This window comes from Panthera onca, chromosome B3 (assembly GCF_046562875.1).
Source record: "Panthera onca isolate mPanOnc1 chromosome B3, mPanOnc1 haplotype 2, whole genome shotgun sequence".
Lineage (NCBI taxonomy): Eukaryota > Metazoa > Chordata > Mammalia > Carnivora > Felidae > Panthera > Panthera onca.
In genome coordinates, this window is record NC_138344.1 from 118,219,485 (window position 1) to 118,233,223 (window position 13,739).

Below are 13,739 nucleotides of genomic sequence, written 5' to 3' on the forward strand. Positions count from 1 at the left end.
ACACACACACACACACACACACACACACACACGGTGCCAAACTGGCCTGGCCAAAGGAAATGCCCAGGTTAGCAGATTCCCAGGCAGGAGGCTTCACACTCTCACCCTGAGGTCCCACTGGGGTCAGAATGACCAGACACATTCTGTCTGCCAGAAGATCAGCAGCAGGGCAGGGCCAAGAAACTGGGTTCACCGCTCATGGACCAACCCCTTTGAAACCAAAGGTGCACTATGAGTCCCGGCAGCAGGACTCCCTGGGCCCACCACATGCAAGCCCACAGTTTCTTGATGGAGATCTTTCATTTGTTTGTTCAACTAACATATACTAAACACCTACTGGAAGCCAAGCATTGTGAGAACAGTAAGTAGCACACATTAGAGCAGAGGCTAGGGTGATCCTGGAACGTACTTGCTGCATCTCAGAATCCTCACTGCAACTGTTTGAAGGCGGGACAGAGACTCAGAGTTTATGTTTTGAGCACCACGGTGCAAAATGTACACAAATGACTACATAAGGTGAAAATGAGTGTTCAGAGAAGACTCAAAAGAAGTGGCATTTGAAACAGGCCTCGAAGGATCAGCAGGAATCTCCCAGCTACTTGTAGCCATCCCTACTCCACAGTAAGCAAAGTTTCCATCTGGGACACCCAACTGCAGGAGAGGGGCTATCAAGGCCAGATTCCTGGACTGGGACCATTCCCCTTCCAAGACACAGTGCTCCATGTGCCGCCCCCACCCCCACCCCCTCCCCCACCCCCGCCTTCTTCCACTCCTCTTTTTCCTGGCTCTACTGGGCAGCCCTTGCCTGGATTCTGCAGTCATGGGCAGCCCTTACCTGAATCTGTAACTGTATCTGTTCCTTTTTCTTCTTTTCTCCATTTATTACAAGTGGCAGCCCACAGGGCTCAACAATTGGGTTATTTTTAAATCCCACATTTAAAAGTTGAATTCTCATCCCCATAGACATTCCAGGGCACCCTCTCCTAGCATAGAGTGAGAGTTCTGCCTGCTACTTGGAAAAGCCACACTGGCAGTGGGCAGACTGTCCCAAAGCAAGCTGTACAGTGGTGGGGGGCGGGGGGGGGGGGGGGGAGGACCTTCTAGGTTCTTCACCACCTTGTCCCCTAGGAGCTACTCAGACCAGAGTAACTAGCCAGAGATCGATCCAATTAGAATGGAGACTGGGCCAGGGCCAGGCAATGAGATGGTTTATCACAGTAATTGAATGTTTACACCCCTCTTATTCAACATCCAGAGCAGTAGGAAAAAGAGGACCCATAAATTCTCAACCTGGGAAGGTTTCTCTTTTTCCCCTTAGTCCTGAAGCTACCTAACTACCTGTGGAAAGGGTGCATTTCTTTGATCATGTGCCACATCACCCCTGGGAGGTTCTGGAGCAAAGCAGGTGGCTTCCTCTCCTCAGCAGGGGCCCCACAAGGGAGGAGAGGTTTCTCCTCAGAACTGCAGTTCTTCCACCTTCACCAGGCCTCCAGTCTCAATCCTGAAGCCGCCTGGACAAGGAGGCCAGGCCTCCAGGCCGCCACCAGGCCAGGCTCCCCCTACTGGAGCCAGCCAGACTTCCCCTCCCCCCAGCCACAACTGCCAACAGGGATCCCCTGCACACACGTGCCTGGGTGGCCTCCACAGTCAGCCTTGGCCAGCCAGCTCTTCTCTGATCCCACCGGCCCCCCCACCCAGGCTCCACAGGCAGGCACACAAATCCGATGTGGGATGGTGGAAGCAGGAAGTTGCCACCAAAGTTGTGACCAACAAAGTTTTAAATGGGGCGAGTAACTTCCCCTTTCATCTTTCCAGCAGCTCGCTCTGGAGGCTGGGCTGGAATACGCAGTGGCCACCACTTTGAGTGGCAGGTACCTCCTCCAGACTGGCCTTCCTTGGGGCTGAGGCTTGAAAACCCCAGGGCGGCACCACGCCCTGATCCAGAGGCTTGTTTGGATGGGGGCCCTCAAGAGGGGCAACCTAGTGCACACGCTCCTGTAAGCATGAGTTGGGGGGGGCGGGGGAGTCAAACCACCTCCACCAAGCCGGCCATGTGCAGGGTCCAGACAAAACCCGGGCTCCCGAGTTCCGGACGGGCACCCCCAAACAGTCCACGATGAGGTGTGCGGAGAGCTCGGCAGGCCGCAGCGGCGCGGGCGTGCGGGGGCGGCCGAGAGGGATGACAGGTCTTAGGTGCGCCAGCAGCGCAGAGGAGCGCGGGGTGAGGCCGCCTGCCCGCCCTAAGTGCTCCAGTTTAGGCCTCTGCTGCACTTGCCCCAGCTCCCTGCCGCCCCTGCACGTCTGTCCCCTAAAGTCCCGGCGCGGGCACAGCTTCCAGGTCCACTTTGCCGTGCACACTGGCAGGACCAGGGGAAGGGGCTCCCGCGCCAAGTTCCTGCAGCTCGAGCGAGCCCCTCCCGGAGCCTCCCGGGCCTGAGCTCGGTCACGCAAGCCGCTCCCTGCGGACACCACGTTTCTCTCCGGCGGGAGGAGCAGCCGTATTCCTGCGCGGCCACCGACCCGGCGGCTCGGAACGGGGCGGCGAGGGGGGAGGGGGGTCCGGCCGGGGCCGCGCCCGGGTGGGCGGGGGCCGCGCGCGAGCTGCGTAGCTGCACAAACACCGCGGGCTGGCGTGGCACACGCAGCTGCGGGCTGGCGGTGCGGGCCGCGGACGCGCGGGCTGCGGAGCGGCGAACGCACGTACACACGCACACCCCGCCCCGGCCGCCCAGGCCGCAGAAGTTGACGCGCCGCGCCCCCCGCAGTCCCGCGCCCCCGCTCCGGGCCGCGCCTGCAGAGCTGCAGCCCGCGCGCCCCGCCGCCACCGCCTGCGCGCATTCCGGGGTCCCTGGGCCGCCGCCTCCAGGGCGGGCTGCTTCTCGCCGCGTGCAGGCCTCGGCCGCCGGCCGAGCACCCCACTTACCCGGCTCCTGCCCGGGCTCCAGCATCGGCTGTCCTCTTTCCGCCGCGGGCCGCCGCCTTCGGTCGCCTCCCAGGCTCCAGCCGCCTGCACGCACTCCCGGATTTTAAAAACAAACAGGCGCCGTCGCCTCCCCGCGGCGCTCGCAGGGCTTCCGCCAGCCCGCGCCTCCCAAGGCTGGGAAGTTTGCTGGCAGGGCCCGGGCGGGACGCGCGGGCTGTCACCCCTCGCTCACGGCGCAGGAGCCTCGGCGCACCCCGCGCCCGCGGTGTCTGCCTCGCGATCGCTCTCCCTCCCTCCGTGTCACCCCCAGTCCTGCGATGCAGTGTCAGGATTGCACTGCTCTGACTCATCGGTTGAGCTCACAGCTTGAAAAAAAAAAGAGAGAGAGAGAGAGAGAGGGCGAGAGGCAACAGCGAAGGAGGAGGACTCTCTGGCGTGCTACAAAGGATTGCACAACTCCGGGCTGGGAGCGCGGAGCGCCCAGCGGCCGGCCGGCGCGCGCGGCACGGCGGCGAGCAGGAACCAGCTCCACCACTTCATCAGCACAACTGTCTCGGGTCGGCCTCGCAGCCAGCAGGCCTAGCGCCGCCTACTTCCTGCGACCAAATAAGGCCGGAGAAGGCGTCTTCAAACCTCGGGCGGCTGTCCGGGCTGGGGATTTCCAGCAGACCTCACCTCCACTCCCGAGTGGGTCGCCCTCCTCCCTCAGCCCAGGCCGGCGTCCCCAATGGCTTTGCTGGAACCAACAGGCCACGCGGCTCGTTCCTTTCACACCAAGGTCAGAAGGAGACGGTGACGAAATGCTTGGAAACCCATCGGGCCTGCCAGGAAAGTGTGTATGTGATGTTAGGGGAGGACACAAGTCGCTTTCTTCCACAAAGAAAACTCTGGCTTGGGATACGGTAAATCATGCACAGCCCTCTCCCAGGCCACTTCATTAAGTTTCCCCAAGTTTCGCTTTTAGCTCACCAGGATCCTGGTGGTACAAAGGTTATTGAGAAACTGGCCCCAGCCCCTATAAAAGAGCCACTTGCTTAGGTAATGAAGAGCTCCTGGGTTTAACTCTGGCGATGGAGGGCACGGTGGGGGCAGCTTTTCACTGCCTGCCCACATTTCCCCTGCCTTCCCAGCTAACCGCCCAGGCCCCCTGGCTGGTGGGACGATGAGAAACATTTCTGCTGCTCTGGAGATTCTTGTCGGCCCCCACATTCAACTGAAGCTCCAGGGCCAGGAGAAAGTCCAAGGGAGATTCTTTCCATTTGTTTTGGGGTTTTGTGTTTCCCAAAGAAATGGGTCAGAAGGAAGTCTGCCCTTGAAGGAAAAAACACTGAAGAATACACTCTGTCCTGGCTGCTGCTTTCCCCTGTGACCAGTCCTCAGAAGCAAGTGCATCTCTTGCTGTCTCAGGGAGAAGGGGAGAGGCAGCAGAATGGGATTCTCACACCCTCTCTGAGCCTGCAGGGCAAGGGCCTTTGCCCCCAGAAAGCAGATGACAGAGACCTACCCCCCCCCCACCCCCCTCCTAAGAAGCACTCCTGTCTCTTCCTAGGCCACCCCTTTGCTGGCCGAAGCACCTGTATGCATCTGGAGCTCACACCTCACCCAGGAGGAAAAGGGCTTATTCGTGTGCCATAGTAGGATAGATATGTCAAAATAATGACACCTTAACACAGACTTATCTTCAAAATAAAGATACTTCTACCAAGGGACTGGATCAGATGACCTCTTAAAATCCCTTCCAGTTTAAAACCCATGATTCTGTGATTGTAAAAAGTGAATGGAGGAGCCAGGGAAACCACCTCCAGCAAAGAAAAGCCCAGGCACTCGGATTTAGCATCTGATATGACAGTACTGTTCCTGACAATTCTCAAAGCACGTCCCACACACAGCCTCCTCAACAACCCTGTGTGTGTGAGGGTTTTATCCCCCTTTGTTTTATGGATGAGCACGCTGAGGTTCAGAGAGGTTCAGTGACTTGCCCAAGATCACAGGGCAAGCCAATCATCTGTCACTTCTCTCTTCCTCTTCCCATCTCCCCGAGAGGAAGACAGTGAGCCATTGAGGGACTGGGGTGCTCAGGTATGCAGGCCCCTAAGTAGAGGCTAGACCGTCAGGACTCCTGGCAGAGATTCAGTGTAAAGCCTTTTTGTTTTTTCCATTTGTCTCATTTCTTCTTCCCCACTGACACCTCATCCAAGTGACGGAAACAAAAGCAAAGCCACTTCGTGTTCAGTGCCCGCTGCTGCCAGGTTTCCTCTGCAGGCTTGTGGCCATCCCGTCCCTCCCCCTAGGGCCTCCCTAACCCCTGACTCTGGAGGCTTGTGGCCTCCTCTGCAGGCTTGTGGCCATCCCCTCCCCCTAACCCCTAACTCTGGCTTCAAGCCAGCCTTGAGCCAGCCCCTGAGAGCCAGTGCAGATCAGCCCAGGGATGTTCCCAACCAACCAGAAAACCCAGCTGGGGAACACATTCCTAGAAGAGCCTGCCACCATGGAGCCAGGGCCCAGCCTCCAGGGAGTAAGCGGGAGCCACTCCAGAGGGCACTCCCCACTCCACCTTGTCGCGCCAGGACTTCCTCCCTGTCCCACGCTGCTGCTGCCGCCCGCTGCTGCCGGCTGCTGGGCCTGGCCCAGGAAGCAGCAGGAGGAGTAGGGGAAGGTGGCAGGGTGCATGAGAAACAGAAGTCAGTGACCTGAAGGGGTTCTGCTCATCTTGGAACAGCACATCCTTTCACCCCAACTACACTAACAAACTCGGGCTACTTCAGAAAGAAGAGAGGAAGGAAGGGGGCATATGTGCAAGAGAGGAGGGCTCCAGGCGGTCTCAGATGGCCCCTGCCTATTAGGAGAAGCCTGCCTCCCACAGGCAGGCAGAGGAGGGTGTGCACAGCCAGCTGCAGCTCTTCCAGAAAGCCCTGGAGGTCGGTTTTGCTGCAGATATGACAGTGCAGAATCACTGACATGTGAAGTGAAAGTTTTGGTTTTAGAAGCTCTAACCTCTGGGGCAGCCAAGAAGGATGCCCTTTAGAGAAGAAAAAAAGAACGTGTTCCAGGACCTTCCCCACAGAGTGGGCTCTTTTCCACCATGGACCTTTACCAACTGCAGGGAAGAGAGGAGCACAGAGCTCCAGTTCCCAGTGAGTGCGTCTGCTGAGAAACACTCCAGGAAATAAAGCACCCTTGACAGGATTCCAAACTCTGAGTCCCAGTGAAAGCAGAGGCTTCCTGGGACTGCATCAGTTCTCTGGACTCAGCTCAGAGTGAGTGATCCATCACTGCCCTGAGTGGCCATCAGCAATGTCCATCTCTGGGACCATTAACAAGCTTCCAAGGGTGGGGGCGCCTGGGTGGTTCAGTCGGTTGAGTTGCCCAACTCTTGGTTTCAGCTCAGGTCATGATCTCACAGTTTTGTGGGTTCAAGGCCTGCATCGGGCTCCACGAAGCTGGCAGTGCAGAGCCAGCTTACGATTCTCTCTCTCTCTCTCTCTCTCTCTCTGCCCCTCCCTGACTCGCACTGCCTCTGTCTCTCTCAAAATAAATAAACGTTAAAAAAAAATTTTCCCAAAGGTGAATTTTGTGGTATATGAATTATATTCCAATAAAGGTGTCGCGGGGCGCCTGGGTGGCGCAGTCGGTTAAGCGTCCGACTTCAGCCAGGTCACGATCTCGCGGTCCGTGGGTTCGAGCCCCGCGTCAGGCTCTGGGCCGATGGCTCGGAGCCTGGAGCCTGTTTCCGATTCTGTGTCTCCCTCTCTCTCTGCCCCTCCCCAGTTCATGCTCTGTCTCTCTCTGTCCCAAAAATAAAAAAAAAAAATAAATAAAGGTGTCGCTAAGGAAAAAAAATAAAAGTTTCCAAGGAAGCCAGGTTCTTCCTCCGCCTACCCAGCTCCATTAACTTTCTGCTGCCATCAGTCACTATCTAAAAACAGGTTTTCTCCCCAAGCCCCATGCCTGCATTCCTGTCCTTTTTCCACTGTCCGTTCTCTGTCAGGATCTTTCTGTGGAGGCCAGCACACATGATGTGTTTTAGTGAATAAGCAACCTTTACTAGAATGTGGGGAACTGAGGGTACGAATACAGTTGGGGAAATCACAAATCCACAATACTGGGTTCCTTATGTTCCTTATGTCCTCGTTGTCTTTTCCCTTTGCAGAGTAAAGGTACTACCTCTAAGACCTCATTACCTACAGTCTCAACAGAAGAAAGAGAAGTTGTTTAGAGCACCTGGGTGGCTCAGTCGGTAAAGCGTCTGACTCTTGACTTCAGCTTGGGTCATGATCTCATGGTTCATGGCTTCGAGCCCCACAATGGACTCACACTGACAGCGCAGGGCCTGCTTAGGACTCTCTCTCTCCTCTCCATGCCTCTCTCATGCACGCTCTCTCTCTCAAAATAAGTAAATAAACTTTTAAAAAAAAGAAGAAGAAAGAGAGGTTGTGGAAAAAAACAGTGAACCAGGACAGAGTTGGGGTTCTGCCTAACTAAAGCTAACACCCTGTGTGATCTTAGGGAAACCGACGCCTTCTCTGAGCCTCACTTTTTTGGCCAATAACAGATGTACTGAATTTTGTTACATCAACAGTGAAAGAGTGCCCACCTTCTCAGGGCTTGGGAGAATCACAAGGGCACAAAAAAAAAAAAAAAAAAAAAACCCGCTTTATGACTATGTCACACTATGTTCACATAAGGGGTTACAAGTGTTACTATTTTAACTGTTTTAGCCGATGTCGCCTTCTAAAACTAGCTTCTTCCTTTCAACAACCTAGTTCAGGCAAGATTTTTTTTCCCCCTGAAAAGACCTTTGGATCCACCCCCTGCCAGCCTCAGGGTGGGCTCTGCCCAGACGCTTTCCAACAGTGACACAGAGCTCCATCCGAGTGTCCTTCCAAGGCTTCTCTCCCAGTCCCTCTTTGTGTCCTTTCCATCAAACTTCGTCCACAGCGCCACCCACCCAGCCCGAATAGGGACACTCTTTTGATGGCCATGGCTTCTCCTCACCGCTTTTTGTCCTTTCTGAGGACAGGGAGCTCAAAACCACCCCAGCCATTAAGTGAAACCAGCGTGTGCTGAGAAGTCCCTGCACTGTCTTCTCTTTCACCCTTGCAAACCCAGGGGACCCACCTCCTCAGTTCACATTTACTTCACCTGTTCTGGGGCAGGGCCACACCAGCCCACAGCTGTCTGCAGCCTCTGGCCCTCCCACTTACCCTCGCCTCCACCTCTCTCTCTTGCAGGCCCGAGCCAGGTTCTGAGAGCCTTTGTCAGGCCCGAGAGGGAGCTTCCGCAGATGTCCCCAGTTGCTGCTGTCACTCTGGGAGAGCCGTCTGGCTGGGTGCAGGGAGAAGGACAAAACAGGTGTGGCTGCCAGGGAGGGCGGGCCAGCAGGGCCACGGGGGCAGAAACACCCTTTCTTCACAGAGCCCGGGCTGCTGGCTCCCCAAAGGTCTCCTTTCAGCACAGTGCCGTGCCTCCCACAGAGCCAGCCGGAGACAGACTCCATGACTGGCTGTTCTCTGGAGCTCAGCCTCCCCACCCTGTGGCAGTGGGCCAGGAGGAACGGGACCCACAAGATCTAGTGTGTGCAATGGGGTATGCTTTGGAGCATCATTTTTAAGTGAAAACAAATACTGATACATCATGGACTAGAATCCCAAATTCATGTTCAGGGGAGAATACAGGTTAAGAGCAAAAGCTGCACCCTGAATCCAAATCATGCCTCACGTGAGCTTGATGACCTTCAGCGCGTTATTTAACCACTTGGTTTTTCCATCTGCTAAATGGAGATAAGAGCTTAACAGTATCTGGCACATATGAAGTCTTTTATAAGGGTTGGCTATCACCTTCCCTCATCTCCTGATGGATCTCCCCGCTTCTAGTCTTGCACACTTACCATCCGCACTGCCATCAGAGCGATCACATCCCTTTGCAACAGTTCCCAGCATCCTACTGCAAAAAGCTGAGACCGTTAGCCAAACTGTTAGGTGTATACACTTCAGGCACAATCCGGCCCTGCCCTACTTCCCAGCCCCAGGGCCACACAGCCAAGCAACTTGAAGTGCTCCAAGATGCCTGCTAGCTCACACATGCTCCTCCTCCCCCCACCTTCATCCACAGGTAAACCCACACCCCAGTCTCCCATTAGACTTGAGCTTAATGACAGCTCTTCCAGGAAGCCTTCCTTGATCCTTCTAAGCAGAGGAAGGCCACTGGAATGTATACTGGAGGAGCCCTCCCAGATCTCCTTTATCAAGCCTGTGTTGGCTACTAAGGGCTCACAGCCACCCCCTTTTCTTTCTTTTTTTTTTTTTTTTATTTTTTTAAATAATTATTTTTGAGAGAGAGAGGAAGGGAGAGAGAAAGGGAGACACAGAATCCGAAGCAGGCTCCAGGCTCTGAGCTGTCAGCACAGAGGCCGAAGCGGGGTTCGAACCCACGAACCGTGAGATCATGCCCTGAGTCGAAGTCAGATGCTTAACCGACTGACTGAGCCACCCAGGCGCCCCTGGCCACCCCCTTTTCAAAGGGAGCCTTTGGGGGTGCCTGGGTGGCTCAGTGGGTTGAGCATCCGACTTCGGCTCAGGTCATGATCTCACGGTTCGTGGGTTCAGGCCCCGCTTCGGGCTCTGTGCTGACAGCTCAGAGGCTGGAGCCTGCTTCAGATTCTGTGTCTCCCTCTCTCTCTGTCCCTCCCCTGCTCACACTCTGTCTCTCTCTCTCAAAAATAAAGATTAAAAAAAAAAAAAAATCAAAGGGAGCCTTCGTTACCAGAGAGCACTGCAGCCAATGATTGACTAGGGGGTGGGGCAGGGGAATGGGTCCAAAAGGTCAGGCCCCTTGCCTCAAGGTGAGACCAATTCTGTGCTGGTGCAATTCATCCTTCTGGGATCCCTGTGGGGTCTGGCTGAAGCTAGCTCCAGCTGCAACACATCCTTCCTTGCATAGCTTCCCCCCCAGCCCTAGCCTGCTTCCTTCACTCCCCTCCTCCTAAGAACACTTCCTAAGTCAATCCCAAGCACCCCTAACTGTCTCTGTCTCTGCTCCTAAGAATCAGAGTGGCCACTTCCTCCCCTAAACTCCCATGGTATGCCCTTGTTCATCTTTCCTCCATCCTGATGCATTGTTCTACACATCGTGCTGCTTACAGAGCTATCTCCCTCCTAGGATCAGAGCACAGCCTAGATCTTCATCACTTTGGATCCCTGGCACCTACACAGTGCCTACATGTGGTGGGTGCTCAGTAAATGCCTGTTGATCAATGCACAAATAAAAATCATATATGTGAGAATTTGATGTAAGCAATAAAATGTAACATTACCATTATGACTTTTATTACTATTTCTTCCATTCCAAATGCACATTTAACATCTCTGAAATCAGGACGCGTCTTGTAAGTGATAGCACGCCGTGGTTAAATCAGTAGCATTTTCTCTTTCTTAGTTGTACATAAAATAATGGTGTAGCTTACAATTACCAGTTTCTTAGGTTCAATACTACTGCTACCACAACTACGACTACTGAGGCTCAGTCTCCTGGGTTCTGGAGCCTGCAAGGTGAAGTCCACAGAACTGAGAGACCCCGTTACCTGAGCTCAGTAGCTGTCGGGCAATCAAGCTTTCATAAAGTGACTTACAAGTTCCCAGGGATCAGAAGGACCCCTGTTCCAGATGCCTCCAGAAACTGCCATGGATGCAGGCCAACGTGATATGGAACAAGCTCTGGACTGGGAGTCAGGAGGGCAAAGTGCTAAGCCTGGTTCTTCCTCTAGTTTTCTGGATGATCCCATGCAGGCTCTATCAACATGTTTATTGAAGATCTACTAAATGCTCGATGTGATTTGAGCCCACTGGATCCACTGGATCCACCCAGAGAGTAAGCCATTGTCCCCATTATACAGATAAGGAAGCTGACTTTCAGAATGGTGAAACAGCTCTTCCAAGGTCATACAGATGGAATTCAACCCCTGGACTCTCTGAGCCCTTCCCTCTGCTCTATGAGCATATGTCTCTGAACTTATGTTTTCCCAGTAAGGAAGCTGCATAATGAGGAGTTACAGACTGGAGGCTCACAATCCATCCTCACACCCAGATAGGTTTTATTTGACCCATATAATAATGCATTTGAGGGGCGCCTGGGTGGCGCAGTCGGTTAAGCGTCCGACTTCAGCCAGGTCACGATCTCGCGGTCCGTGGGTTCGAGCCCCGCGTCAGGCTCTGGGCTGATGGCTCGGAGCCTGGAGCCTGTTTCTGATTCTGTGTCTCCCTGTCTCTCTGCCCCTCCCCCGTTCATGCTCTCTCTCTCTCTGTCCCAAAAAAAATAAATAAAAAAACGTTGAAAAAAAAAATTAAAAAAAAAAAATAATGCATTTGATCTGAAGTGAATTACAGTCGCTACCAACATTTTTTTAATCAGGAGATTTAAACGAAAAATCAGGATTTCTGGTTTGTCGTGAAAAAGACTGGAACACTGGCCACATTGAGCCCTCCTTCTTGGAGGCGGAGCAGAGTAGCTCCATGAGGTGAATAGCACAGCGTTAGGAGAGAGCAACACCGGGGTAGGAGCAGAGCCTGGTGGGACTCATACACCCTAACACTCCACCCCTTCCCTAGCCACTGACCACCTCACTTGTGCTGTTTTCTTATACCCAGCCAGCCTTTCCTATTGAGAATGCCCCTGTTCCCTACGGGCCTTTGAGTGGGTGACCCTTGAATCAGATGAACTCCAATGCCCTCTCCAGCCCTGACAGCCTGTATGTGGCTCCTCCCAGAATCTCCCCAGCAGCCCCCTCCAAGGAGGTCACTGTATGAACCTAGTTTGGAACCACTCAGGCAGGCCCCTGTCTCACACCTACCCCCTCTTTAGCTTCCATCAGGCCCCCAGTGCCTGTCCCTCTCCATTTCTCCTCCCTCCACGCCCAGAGCATCAGTCCCAGTCAGCAAGGGGGTGAGCCAGGCAGGTGTGCAGACGGGTTAGCCCAGGCCAGGGGTGGAGCCCCACCCAGGAGGAAGGGAGGGAGTGAGGAAGGCAGGGTTTTGTGTCTCCCAATAGGAAAGTAGTCTAAGGAGACGGAAGAAGGTGGGGAGGTTCCGCAGTCACGGAAGATGAACACAGGTTGACACATGAGGAAACACAAACAGTAAATCATCAAGAGAAAGAATGTACAGGTCTCAGCAGCAATTTAAGATATGCAAATTAAAACACCATTAAGGACCCATCATGGCCTGGAGTCCACGTGCAAATAAATAAATAAAACAAGAAAGCTGCTGATGGCAGGGCCATTAGGAAACAGCTGCACAGACATTGCTGGGCCACTATAAGCTGTTCAGACCTTTCTAGAATGTGATTTGGCAGTGTGTTGCAAGAGTTGAAGACCTTGATCAGGTAATTACGGTTGGGAGACCAGATTCCATGAATATAATTTAAAATGCCATCACAGAGGAGTTTTTACAAGAGAGGCTCATGGCACCTGTATATAGACCCAAAGAATGAAATCCATTCAGACTATGGTATGGTAACAGAAGGAAACATGAAAAGGCTGGCACATGGAAACAATCTGATGAAAACACTTGATGAAATCATGCTACGGTGACAAAATGAACACAAGGAAATAGTAAAGGTGGACCCACAAACTATGTTAAAACATCCCCAGGAACATTAGCAGCAATCAGAAGAGGATTCTGAACAACATAAATTGCTAAGGTGTAATGTTTATTCTAACTTGATCAAGACGGTTTAAATAACAATGATGGCGATGATGATGATATTGATGATGTAAGGGCCACTGAACAGGATTTAGTCACCATAAAAATACCCCAGCCAAACTCTCTAGAAGCAGGGAGGCCCAGGTTCCCAGCTTGATGAGGAAGGAAAAAGGGATGGAAATTGGTAGGGAAAGGGCTATGTCTGTGGGCAGGGGGCCCGCCCCAGAGCTTCCCTTACCAGGAGGTCTCTGAAAGACATCTCTCTCTAAAGAAACAAAATCACACAAATAAACCCACACCATTTAACCTCTAACGTCCTGGGTGCTAGCTCTTAGTGCTGCGTTTTCACTCTCAATTTTACTAATACCTTATTTCAGCAACTCCAGAGGTGACACCAGGGCTCTTTGCGGGCTAGCCTAGGAACCCAATCGCCATTTATAGCATTGTTTCTATGGAAATGTGTTTCAAGCTTCAAGAAGTCTAGCTGCTGACAACCCTGGGGCACGCACGTGGTCTCTAAATTAGGGAACTGAGACGAGCCCTACTTGCTGGGTCCTGGGCTCAGGAAGACAGCTTGTTACTTAGATTCTGTGGTAGTTAATACACACACCACCAGCAATGACCCCATTAGAGCAGGCTCCAGGTCGCTGTAGGGGGTGGAGATGGGACCACGGCATCTAGGAATGTACCTAATATTCTAGGGAAGCATGTGGACATTCTTTACCCCCGCCTCCAAGCACACGGTGGAAGACTGGAAACTGGCCTCAGCACCCCTCATGAGTCCAGGTGAGCCCTGAGCCCACGTGCTGTCCAATTTCTCCCTCACCCTGGCAAACCTCTAGCCACCAGGCCCCACTTTAGCCTGATCTCAGAACAAAGAAACTCCAAATCTTTGACAGTTCTGGAATTTGGTTTTAGCAGATCGGTGCTTGAGATAAATCACCAGGGCCCCAGCAGGGCCTGGACATCTCTCCACACGTGCACTGCTACGGTGGCTTCTGTTCTAGCAGGCTCCAACCTGCCTGCACAAGGTCTGCCCAGGGCTCTCCAGCCCCCACCCACCTCAGACTCCAAACAACACCGAGGAGTCTCCATTTCCTGCCCTGAACCACACTGGTCAC

General features: G+C 53.6%; 1 protein-coding gene across 7 annotated transcripts in view; it reads right to left on the reverse strand.

Moving 5' to 3' along the window:
* MIDEAS (mitotic deacetylase associated SANT domain protein) overlaps positions 1-13,739 on the reverse strand; it is a 68,604-nt gene that overhangs the window by 39,438 nt on the left and 15,427 nt on the right. The window contains exon 1 of one of the 7 annotated variants that reach the window (XM_060620222.3): positions 2,924-4,382. The exons of 4 other annotated variants lie outside the window; for them this stretch is intronic. The gene's annotated coding sequence lies outside the window, so the exon portion shown is untranslated. Of the gene's footprint in view, positions 1-2,923; positions 4,383-13,739 lie in introns of those variants that run through there. 2 more of the 7 variants (XM_060620215.3, XM_060620221.3) reach the window with 2 other exon arrangements.